Source organism: Gorilla gorilla, chromosome X (genome assembly GCF_029281585.2).
Source record: "Gorilla gorilla gorilla isolate KB3781 chromosome X, NHGRI_mGorGor1-v2.1_pri, whole genome shotgun sequence".
Classification (NCBI taxonomy): Eukaryota; Metazoa; Chordata; class Mammalia; order Primates; family Hominidae; genus Gorilla; species Gorilla gorilla.
Genome location: NC_073247.2, coordinates 16240447 through 16259959, shown reverse-complemented (window position 1 = coordinate 16259959; position 19513 = coordinate 16240447).

Genomic DNA, 19513 nt, shown 5'->3' with positions numbered 1-19513 from the left:
GGTGGTAATGGGCTTTCAGGCATTAAGCTACTCATTTGCTTTTGCACAATTCCCTTTATGAGCAAGAACATTCATTTACAAAGCAGCTCATCGAGCTACGTCTCTGGAGCAAAAATGATGTGCGTAGAGCTGAAAAACATGTCCTCTTTGGCCCTGTTCTCAAGTTCAGGCTACTCAACCTTGCAGATATGAGCTCAGGACTGAGCACATAGGACTATATAGAGTTTTGGGATGTCTGATATAGTTCTCTTTTCCTCTCACCTTTTCATGGGCCTGTCGGTCTTTCACATGGACTTAACTATGGTCACTTTTCCCCATTATGAGGGAGAAAAGGACTACATTTTCTAGCATAATACTGGCCAAAAAATCGGACAGCATTTTAACACAAGACAGAGAGACTCACTTGGCTGTGTTTACAATTAATTTTCTCCTGGACAATGTAGAGTGGTGTTATATGCCGTGTTTGGAAGTTAGCTATTTATGCTCTCATAATTTTATTCCTAATATAACTGAAGAAGTTGGATTTAGTGGCAGTGGGAATTACAGCCTCCCTCAAGAAGGTACAGAAAGCCATTGTTTAACATTTACTCTGTATGTTAAATTCTAATTTCACACTAAGAAAGTCAATTTATGAGGTGGAACACAAGGGCAGTGTGCATCTAGCTTACAGAACAACAAAATAGTTACAGTGGTAAAACAAGTTAAACTGAATATATTCAGTTAGATAGAGGGATCAAGCATATGCAAATAAAATATTCCATAAACAGGAAGATTTCGCTGTATTCTTAAGTTTCACCTCAAGCATCTCTGTTGATTAGCAGAATTACAAAAGGTCAACTGAACTGGTTGTGTAATAATACAATTCAAGTAAATGATTTGGCCATGAAGGTCTTCCGTGATCTGCACTTAGAGTAGGAATGTTATCACACTACAGAGGAGGACAAAAACTACATAACTGAAAGGTTAAAGTAAAGAAGATGTAATAGATTTCTGTGTCTTCCTTCTACAAATACCATTGGAGGGAAAAAAGAGTCTGTGGAGAGGAATGTGAGAAGAATAACAGATTTATGGAAAGGTCAATGGTACACTCAGAGCAGCTTTGTAGAGTGCTAGGAAATGTATCCTCCTGGCAAAAGGAAACCAACCATAGCTATCCACCAATACCCCGATCCAATGTGCAAAGACCACATTCACAAGTGCACGTAGGCACAAGCTCCTGACTAATTTTGTCATAAAGCTACACTGTCAGCCTATGAGAATATGTTTTTCCTAAAATGTTTACCTCCGTAAAATAAGTACTCATTCATTATTTTCAAACTTGTCTAAAATTATGCAAATGTTTGGTTATATTTTTACACCGAAGGTCATTCTACTGGGTCAAATGGTCCCCTCCACAAATATATATGTACATATTCATACATACATACATACATATATACCCACTCCGGACCTATAAAAGTGGCCACATTTGGAAATAGAATTTTTGCAGACATAATCAAATTAATATGCTATCATCCTGGATTAAGGTGGCCCTAAATCCAATGACCAGGGTACTTCTAAGAGACAGAAGAGGAGACATAGACACAGAGGAGAAGGCCATGTGGAGATAGAGCCAGAGACTGGAGGAATGCAACCATAAGCCCAGGACACCTGAAGCCCCCAGGAGCTGGGAGAGGCAGGAAGGATCCTCCTCCCCCAGGGCCTCCAATGTTGAGTGCAGCCCTGAGGCACCTTGATTTCTGACTTTTGGTCTTCAGAATGTTTTGAGCATCTTTTTTTTTTTCAATTTCAGTTTTTAATCCCACTCAGTTTGTGGTACATTGTTATTGCAGCCCTGGGAAATGAAGACAGTTCTTGATAGAATGCTGGACCTATATAATAATGAGTGACTTTGAGTCTGATTAAGAAATATAAGTTGTTCAGCATGTACAAATTGGTATAGGATTTAAATTGTTTCTTTTCCTGCCTTTGTGTTCCCTTTAGAAATATATTCAGGCAAATCAGTGATGCATTTCTAATAACTGATCTTTCCTGTGGGGGTGTTGTGAGCATTCAAATTCATGTTTCGTGAGTCCCTCTATGAAAACATAGCAAGCAATTAGCCAAGAGATCTGGGAATAATATCGCAAAATCGTCACTGAATCTCCAAAGTCCCCTTAGAATGTAAAACTGAAAGTGGCATTGGAACCAATTTAATTGGGAAAGCAGCAATTCTCAAATTATAGGTTGCTTAAGAATCACTTGTACAATGCATTTAAAAGCAAACTATCACAAGGACAGAAAACCAAACACCGCATGTTCTCACTCATAGGTGGGAATTGAACAATGAGAACACGTGGACACGGGGCGGGGAACTTCGCACACCAGGGCCTGTTGGGGGATAGGGGGCTGGGGGAGGGATAGCATTAGGAGAAATACCTAATGTAAATGATGAGTTGATGGGTGCAGCAAACCACCATGGCACATGTAAACCTATGTATCAAACCTGCACGTTGTGCACATGTACCCTAGAACTTTAAGTATAAAAAAAATTGCAGATTCTGAACCTGCATGGTGATTCTCATTCCGTAGGTCTGAGGTGGTCCCAACACCTGCATCTACGTGAGGACGGGGGTGGTCCCAAAGAAGTCAGTCCAACAGGATACGATTCTAGAGCCATTTCATGCTTATATCCCCATCCTGACACTTCATTACAGCTCATGGGAAAGTTAACCATAACCCCTGGGCCTCAGTTTCCTCATCTGTAAAATGAGAAGAATATTAATACTAACACCTTGCATTGATATCAAGATTATATGAAATTTGAAAACTTACATACATATCCATCTATGTACAATATAAAATTATATTGACTTTATGATATAAATATAGGGTGTAATTAACATTAATATAGTACTCATGTTATATATAAATATATATATAAATATATATATATATTGCATAAGCATATATTGCAAATATGTAAATAAATATGTATTACATATGAAAATTTTTATAAACATATATGATGTATATTATATATATTTCTGAGCACAGTGTGGGTGTCCTATTGAATTTGGCATAAACAGCACTTTTTAATTTTAATTTTAATACTATTGTTTAAAGAGAACACTAGAAAATCACAGAGAGTCTGTAACAAAAATCAGATTTTCTTCTTCCAATCCTGTCCTTTCAAATAACATCACCAACAAAGATACTTTATTTTATAAGCTTTATCTTTCATGCTTCATATTTTTAAAACTGCCTCATTTTTACATGCATCACTGTTTTAGGGGAAAGCACTCACACAATGCTTCTTACTGAACATTTGGTCGTACAATTTAAGACCCTGGTTTGTTGTTAAGCTACGTAACTTGAGTGTGGTGTTTTCCTTCAAAGGACAGCCATGTATGAAGGAGGCTATAGATGACGTTCTAAGTATAAGACACTATTATTGGTGATTTTTAAAAACAAATTATATTTTGAAGCCAAGTCATTTCTGAGTGATATACTCCAGCATCCTGAATTGTTTCATGCACAGAAAATCAGCCTTTGCACTTTTTGTACCCTGCACATACATCTCAAAGACACTCAATCACTCTGCAATTGGAAAGCATACATTAGAGCAGAGAAAGTTCATGGATAGTTAATATTTGTGGAGCGCCCGCAGCAGATGGGATAGAGATACATCATTCATAAGATAGACTGAACGTTGGTTCCCGGGAGAGTGATACCTTGGTGATGGAATAATGATAACTTGCCCAATAGCATTGATCCAAACATCCTTTATCTTCATCAAGGTTGTAATTAGAGCCAAGCAGGCGGCCCAAGGACTGTGTTGCCTTGGGGTGGACAGAGGCATCAGGTGGGGGATGAGATGGGGAGACTGGTCTGCAAGCTATGATTATGCTGCTTGGGTTAAAATGCGTGAGAATCCACCTTCATGCTGCTTGCTGTAGACGCATGACTGAAGAGGCCAGAACGAGTCAGTCTCCATCTCCCCTTCCTGAAGATGCCTGGCCATTCATTCTGTTCAGGAGAGGAGAGAGTATCTCCTTGTACAAAGCTTCCAACCCACAGTGAATCCTGCAAGGACCCTTCCATTTTCTTACACTTTGCCATTTATTTTTTCCTTGCCTAGTAATTCAGTTCTACATTGTCCTAGCCAAATAGAGTCACATAACTATACGGCTAGTCATGCATGACATGACTATATGGCTAGACATGACTATGTGGCTTAAAGACAGTTACATTTTTTGGTGTGTGTGTGTGTTCTTTTCTTTGTATTATTTCAGGAGTCATAACACTCATAGGTACCAAGGCATGCAGAAGTCATCTCTTGTCATCCTTAAAGGATGCACCATAGACAAAACTGATCTCAACGAAGATATTCTAGAGTTAAGTCTGTGTGAGTCAGATAGGGCTTCTGTAAAAACTGCCACAAACTCAGTGGCTTCCAATAATGTCAATTTATCATGTTTCAGTTCTGGAGGTCAGAAATATGACATGGATCTCACCTGGCTGAAATCAAGGTATCAGGAGGACTGCACTCCCTGTGGAAGCTCTAGGAAAAAACAGAAAACAAAACAAAACAAAACAAAACAAAAAACCCCTTGCCTCGTCAAGATCCTAGAAGCCACCCGCATTTCTTGGATTGCTGCAAGACAACTCCGAGCTCTTTTTCTGTCATCAATTCTCCATATTTGACTCTGACTTCCTGCCTCCCTCTTATAAGGAAATGTGTGATGACTTTGAGCTCACCTGGATAATGAAGGATCATTTCCCGTTTTAGGATCCATAGTTTCATCCCATCTGCAAACTCCTTTTGGCCATGCAATGTAACTTAACTCACAGGCCCTGAGGACTAGGACTTGAGCATCTCTTGGCGGTGGGGGTTGGGGGAGGTTGTTAATTTGCCTATCAGAGTTCTCAATTTAATACAGGCTTGCACAGCAAAATGGGACCAAAAATTCAACAATTACACAGTGAATAAGAGCAGTAAATACTGCAAGGCTGAATTAAAACACCAAATTAGACTTCTCACTTAACTTTGTCGGGGAGATTGAACTATTGTGGGGATATAGTTCTATGAACTAACATAAGCTAGGGTTGTACATTTTCATACACAATGGGATTTAATTTTCATAGATATTGGGAAGGTGATCTTTATTTGCATTTAAAATGGTGTATGGATGAATTAAGAAAATAATATATGAATGATGGGCAGGATTATTAGAAGCAATATTCCAAGGGTGATTTGCCTTTGCAAATGATCATTCAGCTGTCCAGGCATGGAAAATTGATGACCCCCTACTTCTTGTGTGTAATAAGGGTCCCACAGTGCAATATATTTATAAATATTTTCCTAACTGCCTTATGGATTTAAAAAATAACAAAGCAGTATCTATCGTACTGGAAGGACTGTTTTAACATTATTGCATGAAGAAGAGGTTTAGAATGGGATTAATAGCGCATCATTCTAAGGTTAAAAACACCATGACCTCCAATAATTTTGTAAGCATATTAATACATCTGTTCCTGAGCCTTGAACTGTTTCATTGCAAAATGAGAAAGTAGTTACGTCATTTCTAAGATAGCAGTAGACGTTAAATGTGCTTATGATTGAACTTCTGGACACATTTATTTATTCATAAATGTTTAGTGGGCACCTAATAACTATCAACTATCTATGTGAAGAATAATGTATCAAAAGATGGAAAAAGCTGTAACACTGACCTTAAGATGCTCAGCACATACAGGGTATGCCCAGAAGGAATCGGACAATGGCTACACTGTGTTTCCAGTGTCATGGAAGCAGTTAACGTGAGCTGCTCTGTTGGGAACATTTCCTAGAGTCTGTTAGTTTCTTGGAACCAACACCCAGGTGTAGACTTAGAACCAAGGTACAGCTGTGGAGGATTCAGCGAAGAAAGGTATCCTAGCTTCTTAAGTGAGAGACTAAGATCCTTGCTACTCAAAATATGGCCAAGGTACCAATTGTGTATCAGTTTTCAAGAGCTGCTGTAACAAAGGTTCGTCAACTATGTGGCTGAAAACAATTGATCTTTATCCTCTCTCAGTTCTGGAGACCAGAAGTTTGAAATCAAGGCCAGAAGTCTGAAATCACTTCCCCAGGAAGCTCTAGGGGATAATCCTCCCTGCCTCTTCCAGCTCCTCGTGGCTCCAGGCGTCCCTGGTGGCCACATCTATCTCCATCTTCCAATGGTCTTCCCTCTGTGTGTGTCTGTATCCAACTCTCCCCTTCTTAAAAGGACAGTAGTCATTTGCTGTAGGGCTCATCCTAATCCATTATGACCTCATCCTTACTTGATGATATCTGCAAAGACCCTCTTTCCGAATAAGGCCATACTCACAGATATGTGAGGTTAGGACTTCAACATAGCTTTCAAAATATTTGATCACAATTTAACCCAGGACAGGTGGCATCAGCATCGCCTCCAAGACTGTTAGAATTACAGAAGCTCCAACTCCATCCCAGACTGACAGAGTCACAATCTGCATGTTATCAAGTTCCCCAGGAGATTCCTAGGCATAGGAGTGTTTGTGGAACACTTCTCTAAAGGCAAGAGAGAATAGGACCAGTTGGTTTTTTGTTTGTTTGTTAGTTTGAGACAGGGTTTCACTCTGTTGCCCAGGCTGGAATGCAGTGGCACCATCTTGGCTCATTGCAGCCTCAACTGCCAGGGCTCAAGTGATCTTCCTGCCTCAGCCTCCCAAGTAGCTGGGACCACAGGCATGTACTACCACACTCAGCTGGTTTCTTTATTTGTAGAGACAGGGTCTCACTATGTTGTCCAGGCTGGTCTTGCTCTCCTGGGTTCAAGCAATCCCCATGGCTTGGCCTCCCAAAGTACTGGAATTAGAGGCATGACCCACTGTGCCTAGCTGGGACCAGTTTTAAGATATGAAAATAGCTCATATGCTTGTGCTAGTGACATGGGAGTGGAGGCTCAAGAGAGGATGTTAGTTAGAGAGCAAGATTAAGAGGCAAGGAGAGGATAAATCTGGAAAGTCACAGAGCATGTGGCTAAAGACAGTTGTTTTTTATTTGGCAGATGGGAGAACAGCACTGGGGGACTTTGCATCATGTGGATATCATGATCACAGTTGCCTTTCGAGAATGTGTGTGTGGCTGCCATGGGGAAAACATGATGGGGTTAAACTAGACAAGGGGACCTACATCAGCAAGATTATCCAAGGTTGCAGGGCAGAGTAACAGGGGCTGCTTTGAGGAAACTGAGACAGAAGCCAAGAGATTCAAAATATAGTTGTGTGTGTGTGTGTGTGTGTGTGCGTGCGTGTGCTCATGTTGGGGGTGAAAGGTTGCCTCCGTGACTCTTGATGGGCAACTGAATTTGGAGAACTGAGAAGGAAAAGTGAACAATGACCTGTAGTGGCGGTAAGCAAGCATGCATGGTGAGTGTATTAGTCTGTTCTCACACTGCTAATAAAGACATACCTGAGACTGGGTAATTTATAAAGCAAAGAGGTTTAAATGGACTCACAGTTCCACATGGCTGGGGAGGCCTCACAATTATGGCAGAAGGCAAAGGAGATGCAAAGGCACATCTTGCATGGCGGCAGGCAAGAGAGTGTGTGCAGGGAAACTCCCCTTTATAAAACCATCAGATCTCATGAGACTTATTCACTACCATGAGAACAGTATGGGAGAAACCACCTCCATGATTCAATTATGTCTACTTGGCCCCACTCTTGTAATTGTAATAATGTGGGGATTATTGTAATAATGTGGGTATTCTTACAATTCAAGGTGAAATTTGGGTGGGGAGACAGAGCCAAACGATATCAGTGAGTGACTCACCAGCCCACTAAGGAGGACATCCAAGAAGAGGAGCAACTTTGGAGAGGTCATGGAAATGCTGTTTTCCAATATTTACATTCCCAGGTTCCTGTGCCACTTGAAGAAACATGGAATATACATCTGGAAATTTCAGGATTGGATCTGTTTAGAAACTCATTTTTTAGTCTGCTCATTTGAAGTCATAGAAAAGAGTAATTATATCAGGAGAGCATTTAGAAAGAGAAGACAAAAAGGCAGGACCAGGTCAGAATCTTAGAATAAATTTCCTAGAGTTAGTGAAAAACACTGCCTGTTTGGAACAATATATGGAAGCGATAAAACCATTAGGATGCAATAAATACATATCAGTTTGGGTTTTTGATATGGTTTGGCTGTGTCCCCACCCAAATGTCATCTTGTAGCTCCCACAATTCCCACATATTGTGGGAGGGACCCAGTAGGAGATAACTGAATCACGGGGGCGGGTCTTTTCTGTACTGTTCTCGTGATAATGAATAAGTCTGATGATATCTGATGGCTTTAAAAATTGGAGTTTTCCTGCACAAGCTCTCTGTTTGCCTGCTGCCATCCACATGAAATGTGACTTGCTCCTCCTTGCCTTCTGCCATGATTGTGAGTCTTCCCCAGCCACGTGGAACTGTGAGTTCTCTATTAAACCTCTTTCCTTTGTAAATTTCCCAGTCTTCGGTATGTCTTCATCAGCAGCATGAATACGGGGTAATACAGTTTGTGGCAGGATCAAGGGTGAATTCATTCCTGGAGATAGTAATACAACATATTTGTCACATACCTGGACTTGGGATCCAGACTCTGGGTTTTTCACCAGCTCTGTAATCTTGGATTTGATGTTTAATTTGATTGGCCTCTGTTTCCCCATTTGTAAAAATTAGGGATCATGGTCAAATCTCCTCATTAGCTTGGAACAATTGTCTAACATATAGTTAAAGCTATCTGAACATTTGCTGCTTTGATCATCACCATTAATATGTTATTATTATAGTTTCTTGCTGAAGGAGCGCTTTCCCTTCTATGAGGCTGTGGTTAACACTGAGTGCCCTTTTTAGGAAAGTGGATTAGGGAAGTAATTTGTTACACTGCTATCAACCAGCAACCACTGTCAGCAACTTCCTGGTTGTCTCAGTTGTGGGGAGTAACCTCAAAGGGTATACCCCTTGTATGTTGGGAGCCTGAAAGCTTGGCCACCCAAGCCCCACTCCTCCAAGGCCCCTCTGGAGGTCTCCTACCCTCCAGGGTTCACTTGGGGTTGTTTGAGGTTTTGTTGCACCAGCTCTGCAAGTCCTTTTATCTTCTCAACCTACTTCCTCTAACTTCGCTCAAGCACACCCTACACCAACCTCCATCTCAGCATTGCTTTGTCAGCCTTCAACATGCAACAATCGGTATTTCACGCGTGCCGTCAGAAATGCGTTCATTGTCTGACACATTTATGAATTTTTTGAGAGAGAAAGCAAATATTAGATGGGGTGATTCTTTACAATTTTCTGACAATGCAGTATGGTTGTTCTATTCTATAAGTAGAAGAAAATGAATCACTCTTTATCTCATCTATTTTTGTCAGATACTTAATGGACACTCAGAGTCCCATCTCAGAAGAGGTGACACTCAGATTAAGATAGCTTAAAGGAGGTATTGACAGAGTGTTTTGGTTCCCTGTGGCTGCTGTAACCAGTGACCCAGACTTGCATTAGCTTACAGTTCTGGAGGTCAAAAATCAGAGATAGGTCTCAGGAGGCTGAAATTAGTTTCTCATCTCTACTGGTTCATTCTGGAGTCTTTAGAGGATAATTTATCTCTTGACCTTTTTCGCATCTAGAAGGTACCTGCATTCCTAGGCTTGAGGGTCTTTCCTTCGTCTTCGAATCACATTACATCTCCTTCGGTCCTCACATCTCTGACTCTGATCCTCCTGCCTCTCTCTCTAGACAGAATGTCTGTGTCCACCAAAACGCACATGTTAAAATGGCCACCCCCATGGTGATGGTCTTAGGAGGTAGGGCCTTGAAGTCATGGCCCATGGAAGTCAATGACGTCATGAGGGTGGAGTCTCATGAATGGGATTAGTGTCCTTATCAAAGGGACCCCAGAGAGCTCCCTGACCCCTTCCACCATGTGAGGACACAGCGAGAAAGCACTGTCTATGAACCAGGAAGCCGGTTCTCACCAGACACTGAATCTTCTATTACTTGATCTTAGACTTCCAGCCTTCAGAGCTCTGAGCAATAAACGTCTGCTGTTTATAATCTACCCAGTCTATGTTTTTTGTGTTTTTTTAATAATAGCTTGAACAAACTAAGACAGGTACAGACTGCAGCTCTGAAGCTGGTCACATGACCCAAGTGACAATTATATCTGCCTTTGTTTATCCTGGGTTTCTGTTCTTCTACCCATCTGCCAGCAGGCTAACTGGTTGGTGTAAGCAAAACCCAACAGTATTTAGCTTTTTATTATTTTGTAAGAAGGTTCCATTTTCATCCTCTTGTCAATGAGGTGTGAACAAACTTGCCTATGGTTATACAATCCTGGGTACGGCCCTGCAGGAGAAAGAACACCTGATTTTAAAGAAGCTTTCTCTAATGACTTCCATCACATTGTTTGCCTAATCAAAAGTTGCAGGTGTCCCAACCCAGTTAAAAAGGCTTATATCTAAAAGACAAGCAATAACAAATCCTGGCAAGGATGTGGAGAAAACGGAACCCTTGTATCCTGTTGGTGGGAATGTAAGTTACTACATGAGCACATTAGAAGTTCCTCAAAAAACTAAAAATGTTCTGAGGAAGCTAACATTTGGAAGCAACATAAGTGCCTGCCAGCAGATGAATGGATAAAGAAAATGTGGTACATATACAAAATGGAGTGCTATTCAGCCATAAAAAGAATGAGATCTTGTCATTTGCAACAACATGGGTGGAACTGGAGATCATTATGCTAAGTGAAATAAGCCAGACACACAAAGACAAGCATTGCCATGTTCTCACTTTTCTGTGGAATCTACAAATCAAAACAATTGAACTCATGGATGTAGACAGTAGAAAAATGATTACCGGAGGCTGGGAAAGGTAGTGGGGGGCTGTGGAGTGTGGAGGTGGGATGGTTAATGGGTACAGAAATAGTTAGAAAGGATGAATAAGACTTACTATTTGATAGCACAACAGAGAACAGGGTGACTATAGTCAATAATAATTGTACATTTAAAAATAACTTTTTAAAAAAGTGTGTAATTGGACTGTTTGCAACTCAGTGGATTAATGCTTGAGTGGATGGATACCTCAGTCTTCATGATGTGCTTATTTCACATTGCATGCCTGTATCAAAACATCTTGTGCACCCCATAAATATATACACCTACTATGTACCCACAACGACTATAATTAAAAAAATTTTTTTTTAAGTTGCAGGTGGGCCCAGACCTTGGCAATGTCAGTGGCTGGTCACTAGGAGGAGGTAGGAAAAAACTGCATAGATTGCAGGTTTCATGAAATGCTGATCATGCTGTTCTTTTAATGTATCTCAGTTGACAAAGCAAGTATGTGTGAGACCTTCTGAAAATGCCATTAAAGAGACTCTTGCAATAGAAATGAAATAAATGCAGACAAGTTCAGGGTAGGCTATTAGGAAAATTAAATACATGATTCTATTTTATGTACTAGAATGTACAGATTTTTTTCTTAGTAAGGTAAACTTCACATAACATGAAAATTAATTATTAGCTGTTTTCTAGTGTACAGTTCAGTGGCCTTTAGTACATGAACAATATCTTGTAACCCTCACGTCCATACAGATCTGAAAAATTTTTCATTATCCCCAAAGCAATACCATTCCTATTAAGCAGTCACTCCTCATTACCCCTCCATCCAGACACTGTCTTGGGGGTGTGTGTGTGTGTGTGTGTGTGTGTGTGTGTGTAATATTATATTGTCACATAGGAATAAAAAAAATCATTCCACTTAGATCTTGTTTTATTTTCAAATGGCCGACCCTGGTAACAATTAATGTAGTTGTATGTATTTTTAAAATCTTATATTATTTTGCTTTATTTTTAATTGGTAAAAACAAATTCTATATATTTATGGGGTGCAATGTGATGTTATGATATATGTTGATATATGCATACACTTTGGAATGATTGAATCAAGACAATTAGCATTTCTGTCACTTTATATACTTATTTCGTGGTGGTAAGAATGTTTATAATCTCTTTTAGCAATTTTGAAATATACAATGCATTATTATTAACCATAGTCACCATACTGTGCAGTAGATCACCAAGAGTTATTCCTCCTGTGTAACTTAAACTTTGTATCCTTTGAGCAACATGTCCTCCTCTCCCAGTCCACTCCCTCTCCCAGCCCCTGGCAAGGACCATTCTACTCTCTACTTCTATGCATTCAAATTTTTTAGCCCCCACATATAAGTAAGTTCATGCAGTATTTGTCTTTCTTTGTCTGGCTTATTTCACTTAACAGAATGTCCTCCAGGTTTATCCATGTTGTTGCCAATGACAGGATTCCTTCTTTAAGGCTGAATAATAGCATTATTCACAATGGTAAAGATATGGAATCAACCTGCATTCATCAACGAATGAGTAGATAAAGGAAATGTTGTATATATACACAATAGAAGATCATTGCTTTTTAAAATATTTTTATATAGACTGTTTTCTTATAAATACACCCAAGCACATACAAAAAGAAAAAAGAAGAAGGAGGGAAACTCCATAGACCTGTCATGGGGTCTCATAATAAACACTGCCCAAACTTTTTTCCCCTTTATACCTCTGTTTCTGTTTTATTTGTGTCTTTTACAGCCAGTTCCAGAGACTATACCTTCTCATCTGTAATCCTTTCAACACTCATCTCTTACAGATATGAATTTTACAAATAAACTCGATGCTACTATCACACCTGTAGTGAGTTCGATAGTGTCCACCAAAGATATGTTCAGTCGGAATCTACGACTATTTAGGAAAAGACCTTCAAAGATGGAAGTTAAGGATCTGAAGATGAGATCATGCTGGATTATCTAGAAGGGTCCCAAATCTAATGATAGGTATCCTTATAAGACACAGAGGAGAAGATACAGGCACAGAAGAGAAGGCCACATGGAGGCGAAGGCAGAGATTAGAGTGATGTGGCCACAAGAAAAATAACACCCAGCCACCAGTACCTCCCAGAGAGGCAGGAGACCAAGTCTCCCTCTGTGCCTCCACAAGGAATCAACCTTGCTCACACCTTGATTTCACACCCTGGCCTCCAGAACTATGAGAGCATAAATTTCTGTGGCTTTAAGCTCCCCACTTTGTGGAAATTTGTACATTCCCTAAAAAACTGACACAACATTTAATAAAATTCACCTTAGTTCCTTAATAAGATCATCTAACACTGCTTCCATCCATGTTTCCCTGATTTTATTTAAAAAAATGGCTTTTGTTAAATAGTTTGTTTTAAGTTCGGGTTTGTAGAACCATCTGAAGAAGACACACAAAACTGCAAAATGTCATATTTTGAAGGGTGGTTAAATTTAGCCATGCACATAATAAACTCAGTCTCTGTAATTGCATAGAATAACTTGAATAGAAAATAGTTTGCTCAGATTTATATTAAACCTATAGGTAATCAATCCAAAAGGCACCCAAGACTTAGGATGTCTCTGTGGATACGCTAGGGTAAAACACAAAACCTAAGCAAAGTATCAAAAAACAGAGATGTTTGTGAACTGGAAATAGCTCATCTAGGATGACTCAGTACAAAGATTTGTGTTTTTTTTTTTTTTCATTCCCCAAAAGACATCTGAGATAATCTATGCCCTAAGTAGAGGGTAGTAATGGATATGAATTTATTTCCCTGTTATTCCCCATCGTAGAAGATCTTTTGAAGCAGCCCCTGTTTTGAATCAAGATACTTAGGGGATTCATATATACCTTACAGTTTGAGACATACTGGCTTAGTAGCTATTAGATTCTCAGTAAGGGCTTATTGAACTCAGCTGAGGTTTACTGTGCCAAATTTGGGGAGTAGGAAAATGAATCTCACTTGTCTTTTGTCCTCGGTGGAAGTAGCTCGTGGGAATGAAATATTTAGAGCCAAAGTTGATTTTCATCTTCTTTGGCTTTTGTACATAAACCTGGCTCTGACCTTCTTAGCTAAACACCTCAATTTGGGATAGAGTGGGCACTCCCTGTAGGGGTCACGGTAGTGATTTTTCATGATTTTTACTTTCATTAACTTTTCCACTCTACGATGAAGCTAATGAATGCACCAAATGAGAGGTAATTAATAAATGGTTTTGAGCTATCTGAGAGAGGTAATGAATTTCTTATATGTTCCTAATTTTCCCCTTCCTCATGGGCAGACTTGCTTACATAAAGATACTAATTTAAAACTGTGATTAAGAAGCCTAATGCCTCCGAGTGATGGATCATGGGAGATAAATTACTCAATATTTTCACATCTCACATTTTAATTTTGTACTCCATATCACACTTTTGATACTACCACAAATAGCTTCTTTGAAGGTCATCATGTGCTTTTTAATGTGTTAAAAGTAGAACTGTAGTTAGGACTAGGTGCTTTTAAACATTCTGTGGGGAAAAAAATCTTTAAAAAATTAGTTAAAATGATCCTTTAGCTGCTCAAAATGTATTTCAATACCTTTGAATTTTTGATATCAATATTTATACTGAATATGAATATGATTTTTAAAATCATGTGTTTATTAAAATGAGATTTCATTAGGATGTAGTTTTAAAATCATGTCATGGAGTTTTACTATACCATTAAATCTTCAATACTAATATATCTATATAATGTGTCAATAAGAATTAAGGATAATCATGACAATTAATTCTGATATTGTAGGTGGATAATGAATTCATTTTAAGTGGCATGCACCAATAATGAATACTTAAAATATTTCAAGTGATGTCTTCCCTGGAACTAGAGGAAGCAGGGATATTCATGCGGTTAGGTAAATTCAAAAATGTAGGTGATTTTTCAGCAGAAATTTACTAACCCATTCCTCTAGATTTAATAGATTTAGATTAGGCTGAGTTTAAACATAGTTTGTTCAATTTAAACAAACTTGAGGTTGCGTAATGCTAAACAATTCTGCAACTTCATTTTCCAAGCTGATCCCCAACCCTGGATTCTATCAAGAGTTGCATTCATAAAGAATTTTATATTCTATATGCACAGAGCAAGGGGGAGCTGAAAGGGGTTCAACTATCACAGAAGTACCTGTACATGGTCCTTAATTTTTTTATCTATTGCATATTAAGGCAAGGCTTCTTTCTTGGGATGCTCAAATGTTTCTAGTAAATGATGCTATGAGTTTCCAAGGAGGTCACTGGCTGGCCGTGGCATTTCTCTTTTTGACCAGAGCTACACTTAAAATGGGAATCTTCTGGTTCCATAAATCCATGCAGGTATTGACCTTAGCTTCATGAAAATGTCATGATGATCTGTCAACCCTAACCCCTTTTGCATGATTCTTTGTTACCAAGGAAACCAACCAGGTCCATTATTACACTTGTCTTTAGTAGAGTAGGACTAACCCAGTCTATTGAAAGGAGATCATCAATAGCTTCAGCTTGCAGTAAAGAAGTTAGGAAGACACCTTAAGACAATTTGGCCGAATCCTTTGGCTAAACTATCCAACCCATGTGATACCTCTCCCCACTTGTGTCCCTAGCGACTTTTCCCAATAACGGCATAAAATGCACACAATAGAGGGACATTTTTATGCACTTTTGGAGGTGAACATGTTTAGCGTCTTAATCTATCAATTCATAAATATCAATATCCCTGATTCTTGTAGTTCCAGGGAAGACAACCACCGGAAACATTTCACATATTCATTATTGGTGCATGTGAAATGCCATACTCCTTGTATTACTAACGTTTTTCCCAGTTCAATAAAGCAGAAAAGCAATATTGTCTCATTATTGCTTTCTCCCGTTCCCTCATTTATTCCATTTGCATATTTTCCATGCATCCTGCATGAGTGCCATAGCACAGCATGTTTTAATTCAACAGAGAGTCATCCTTACATCAATAGTTTCTCAAAATTTCAAATCTCACACCTGACCTATTTTGAAAGCAAAACTTGCAAGTAGGAGAAACGTTGTTTAATTCATAGATGTTTGCTGCATTCTGTAATTCTTCAATGATACATTATTTGAACATTAATTTTAAGAAAGCATGTGAATTTTAAAGTGTCATGAAATTTTGAAATATGAATACTCATGCAAACATTATTTTCAGTGGATCTTAAAAATATTAATAATACAGCATTTTTTATGAACACATAGCAACTCTGATTCAGACAAGATAAAATGTTTTGAACTCATGTGTTTAGAGAGAACAGAAGGGAAACATCAGTCTCAAGTGAATGCCAATCTGACATTGCCCTTGATTTATAGTCACTGGATGCAAACATAATTAGGGAAAAGGTTTTGTTGTTGTTGTTGCCTCACTACACACTTATGTAATTATACAAACCAAAACTGGTAAGGCACTCATTTTATTAAACCTTTTGTTCATGAGCTTAGGAATCACGGAAGCTGACTTTCCATACTTGTTATCAGTGTAACATAGAGAGGATGAGATACAATTCCTACCTCAAGGGATGGCTTTGAGGATTACACGAGAGAAAAGCTGTGAGCCCAAAGAAGTGTCTGCTGTCCCGCTTTATTTTATAATTTATCCATTTTATGTTTTGGTCTGCTCCTTGGAGACACATATATATATACACACACACAGAGTTATTATTCTGATGCTGGTTAATTGGCTTATCCATCTTGAATATCAACATCATTTCTATAACAGTGCAGGAAGTCTGCCCTCTATAGAGACCTACTAATGAAAAATCTGGAAGATACATATTTTCCTAAGTACTTTATCATAGCTACAAAAAGGAGTAGTACTCTAGTAAACTTACAGTTCTGTAAATTTCCTAAAACTTCGGGAAATATATACTTAAAATGGGTGAATCATAAGGTTTGCTAATTATAACTTATTAAAGATGTTTAAAGAACACTGATATTATTATACAGCCAATTTGAGCGCAGCTTTACACACACACAGAAATCTAAATGATAGACTAGACATTACATTTTTTATTTAAAAAATCCCCTCCTTTTTACAACTGATTAAGGGATTGGTTACCTTCTCTAAATCATTTGTAGCCAAGGAAGCAGATGGTGTTTTGCCTTATCTATAATGAGTTTCTTCTGCTATTGTCTAAAACCTGCTAAGTTTCTTTTAGGTAATCTTCCTTGTCCCTGTCTCATGGTGACATGTTCTGGGATGTCATGTTCATGGAAATGACACTTAAGACAAGTTTTGGAAAACTCTTCCTTTCTGCACATCTTAAGTACTATGTCTTCATTAGCGTTGTTTCCTCAGAGCTTTGCATCCTCCAATATGTCACATAAAATCTTGACCATTTCATCCTAATTATTGTAGAAATGAAATTATATCTCTAAAGGAAAAGAAAATGCTTGTCTACCTAGAATGATATGCCTAGTAAAAAATATTCTTCAGAAAGAAATTCTGAAGAATAGAGTGGAGAAAGAAAAAATAGAGAGTTGTAAAACAATACAGAGAAACATTGAAGATGTTGGATGATTGAAAACAAAACAAAACAAAAAAACAGGAGTGAACACTTCGCTAGCCTGACCAAGGAAAAAGTGTTAGTGAGGGCCTCATCTGAGAAGCAGACAACCCAATGGTCCAGAAATCAAACATGACTGAGTTAGAATATACTATTTTGTAGCTTTTTTATGTGCTGGGGAGGAGTGGGGAAAGTGCGTCTTTCTAGTGGGAAAGCTGCCACTACGTGGAACATCCAAGAAAACTTTGACTCCTTTTTAAAAACACTTCATTAGTTGTGTCTCTGCCTGGCTTTGGTATCAGGATGATGCTGGCCTCATAAAATGAGTTAGGGAGGATTCCCTGTTTTTCTATTGATTGGAATAGTTTCAGAAGGAATAGTACCAGCTCCTCCTTGTACCTCTGGTAGAATTTGGCTGTGAATCCATCTGGTCCTGGACTCTTTTTGTTGGTAAGCTATTGATTATTGCCACAATTTCAGATCCTGTTATTGGTCTATTCAGAGATTCAACTTCTTCCTGGTTTAGTCTTGGGAGAGTGTATGTGTCGAGGAATTTATCCATTTCTTCTAGATTTTCTGGTTTATTTGCGTAGAGGTGTTTGTAGTATTCTCTGATGGTAGTTTGTATTTCTGTGGGATCGGTGGTGATATCCCCTTTATCATTTTTTATTGCGTCTATTTGATTCTTCTCTCTTTTTTTCTTTATTAGTCTTGCTAGCGGTCTATCGATTTTGTTGATGCTTTCAAAAAACCAGCTCCTGGATTCATTAATTTTTTGAAGGGTTTTTTCGTGTCTCTATTTCCTTCAGTTGTGCTCTGATTTTAGTTATTTCTTGCCTTCTGCTAGCTTTTGAATGTGTTTGCTCTTGCTTTTCTAGTTCTTTTCATTGTGATGTTAGGGTGTCAATTTTGGATCTTTCCTGCTTTCTCTTGTGGGCATTCAGTGCTATAAATTTCCCTCTACAAACTCCTTTGAATGTGTCCCAGAGATTCTGGTATGTTGTGTCTTTGTTCTCGCTGATTTCAAAGAACATCTTTATTTCTGCCTTTATTTTGTTATGTACCCAGTAGTCATTCAGGAGCAGGTTGTTCAGTTTCCACGTAGTTGAGCGGTTTTGAGTGAGTTTCTTAATCCCGAGTTCTAGTTTGATTGCACTGTGGTCTGAGAGACAGTTTGTTATAATTTCTGTTCTTTTACATTTGCTGAGGAGAGCTTTACTTCCAACTATGTGGTCAATTTTGGAATAGGTGTGGTGTGGTGCTGAAAAAAATGTACATTCTGTTGATTTGGGGTGGAGAGTTCTGTAATTCAGACCAATATCCTTGATGAACATTGATGCAAAAATCCTCAGTAAAATACTGGCAAACCGAATCCAGCAGCACATCAAAAAGCTTATCCACCATGATCAAGTGGGCTTCATCCCTGGGATGCAAGGCTGGTTCAATATATGCAAATCAATAAATGTAATCCAGCATATAAACAGAACCAAAGACAAAAACCACATGATTATCTCAATAGATGCAGAAAAGGCCTTTGACAAAATTCAACAACCCTTCTTGCTAAAAAGTCAATAAATTAGGTATTGATGGGATGTATCTCAAAATAATAAGAGCTATCTATGACAAACCCACAGCCAATATCATACTGAATGGGCAAAAACTGGAAGCATTCCCTTTGAAAACTGGCACAAGACAGGGATGTCCTCTCTCACCACTCCTATTCAACATAGTGTTGGAAGTTCTGGCCAGGGCAATTAAGCAGGAGAAGGAAATAAAGGGTATTCAATTAGGAAAAGAGGAAGTCAAACTGTCCCTCTTTGCAGATGACATGATTGTATATCTAGAAAACCCCACTGTCTCAGCCCAAAATCTCCTTAAGCTGATAAGCAACTTCAGCAAAGTCTCAGGATACAAAATCAAGGTACGAAAATCACAAGCATTCTTATACACCAATAACAGACAAACAGAGAGCCAAATCATGAGTGAACTCCCATTCACAATTGCTTCAAAATGAATAAAATACTTAGGAATCCAACTTACAAGGGATGTGAAGGACCTCTT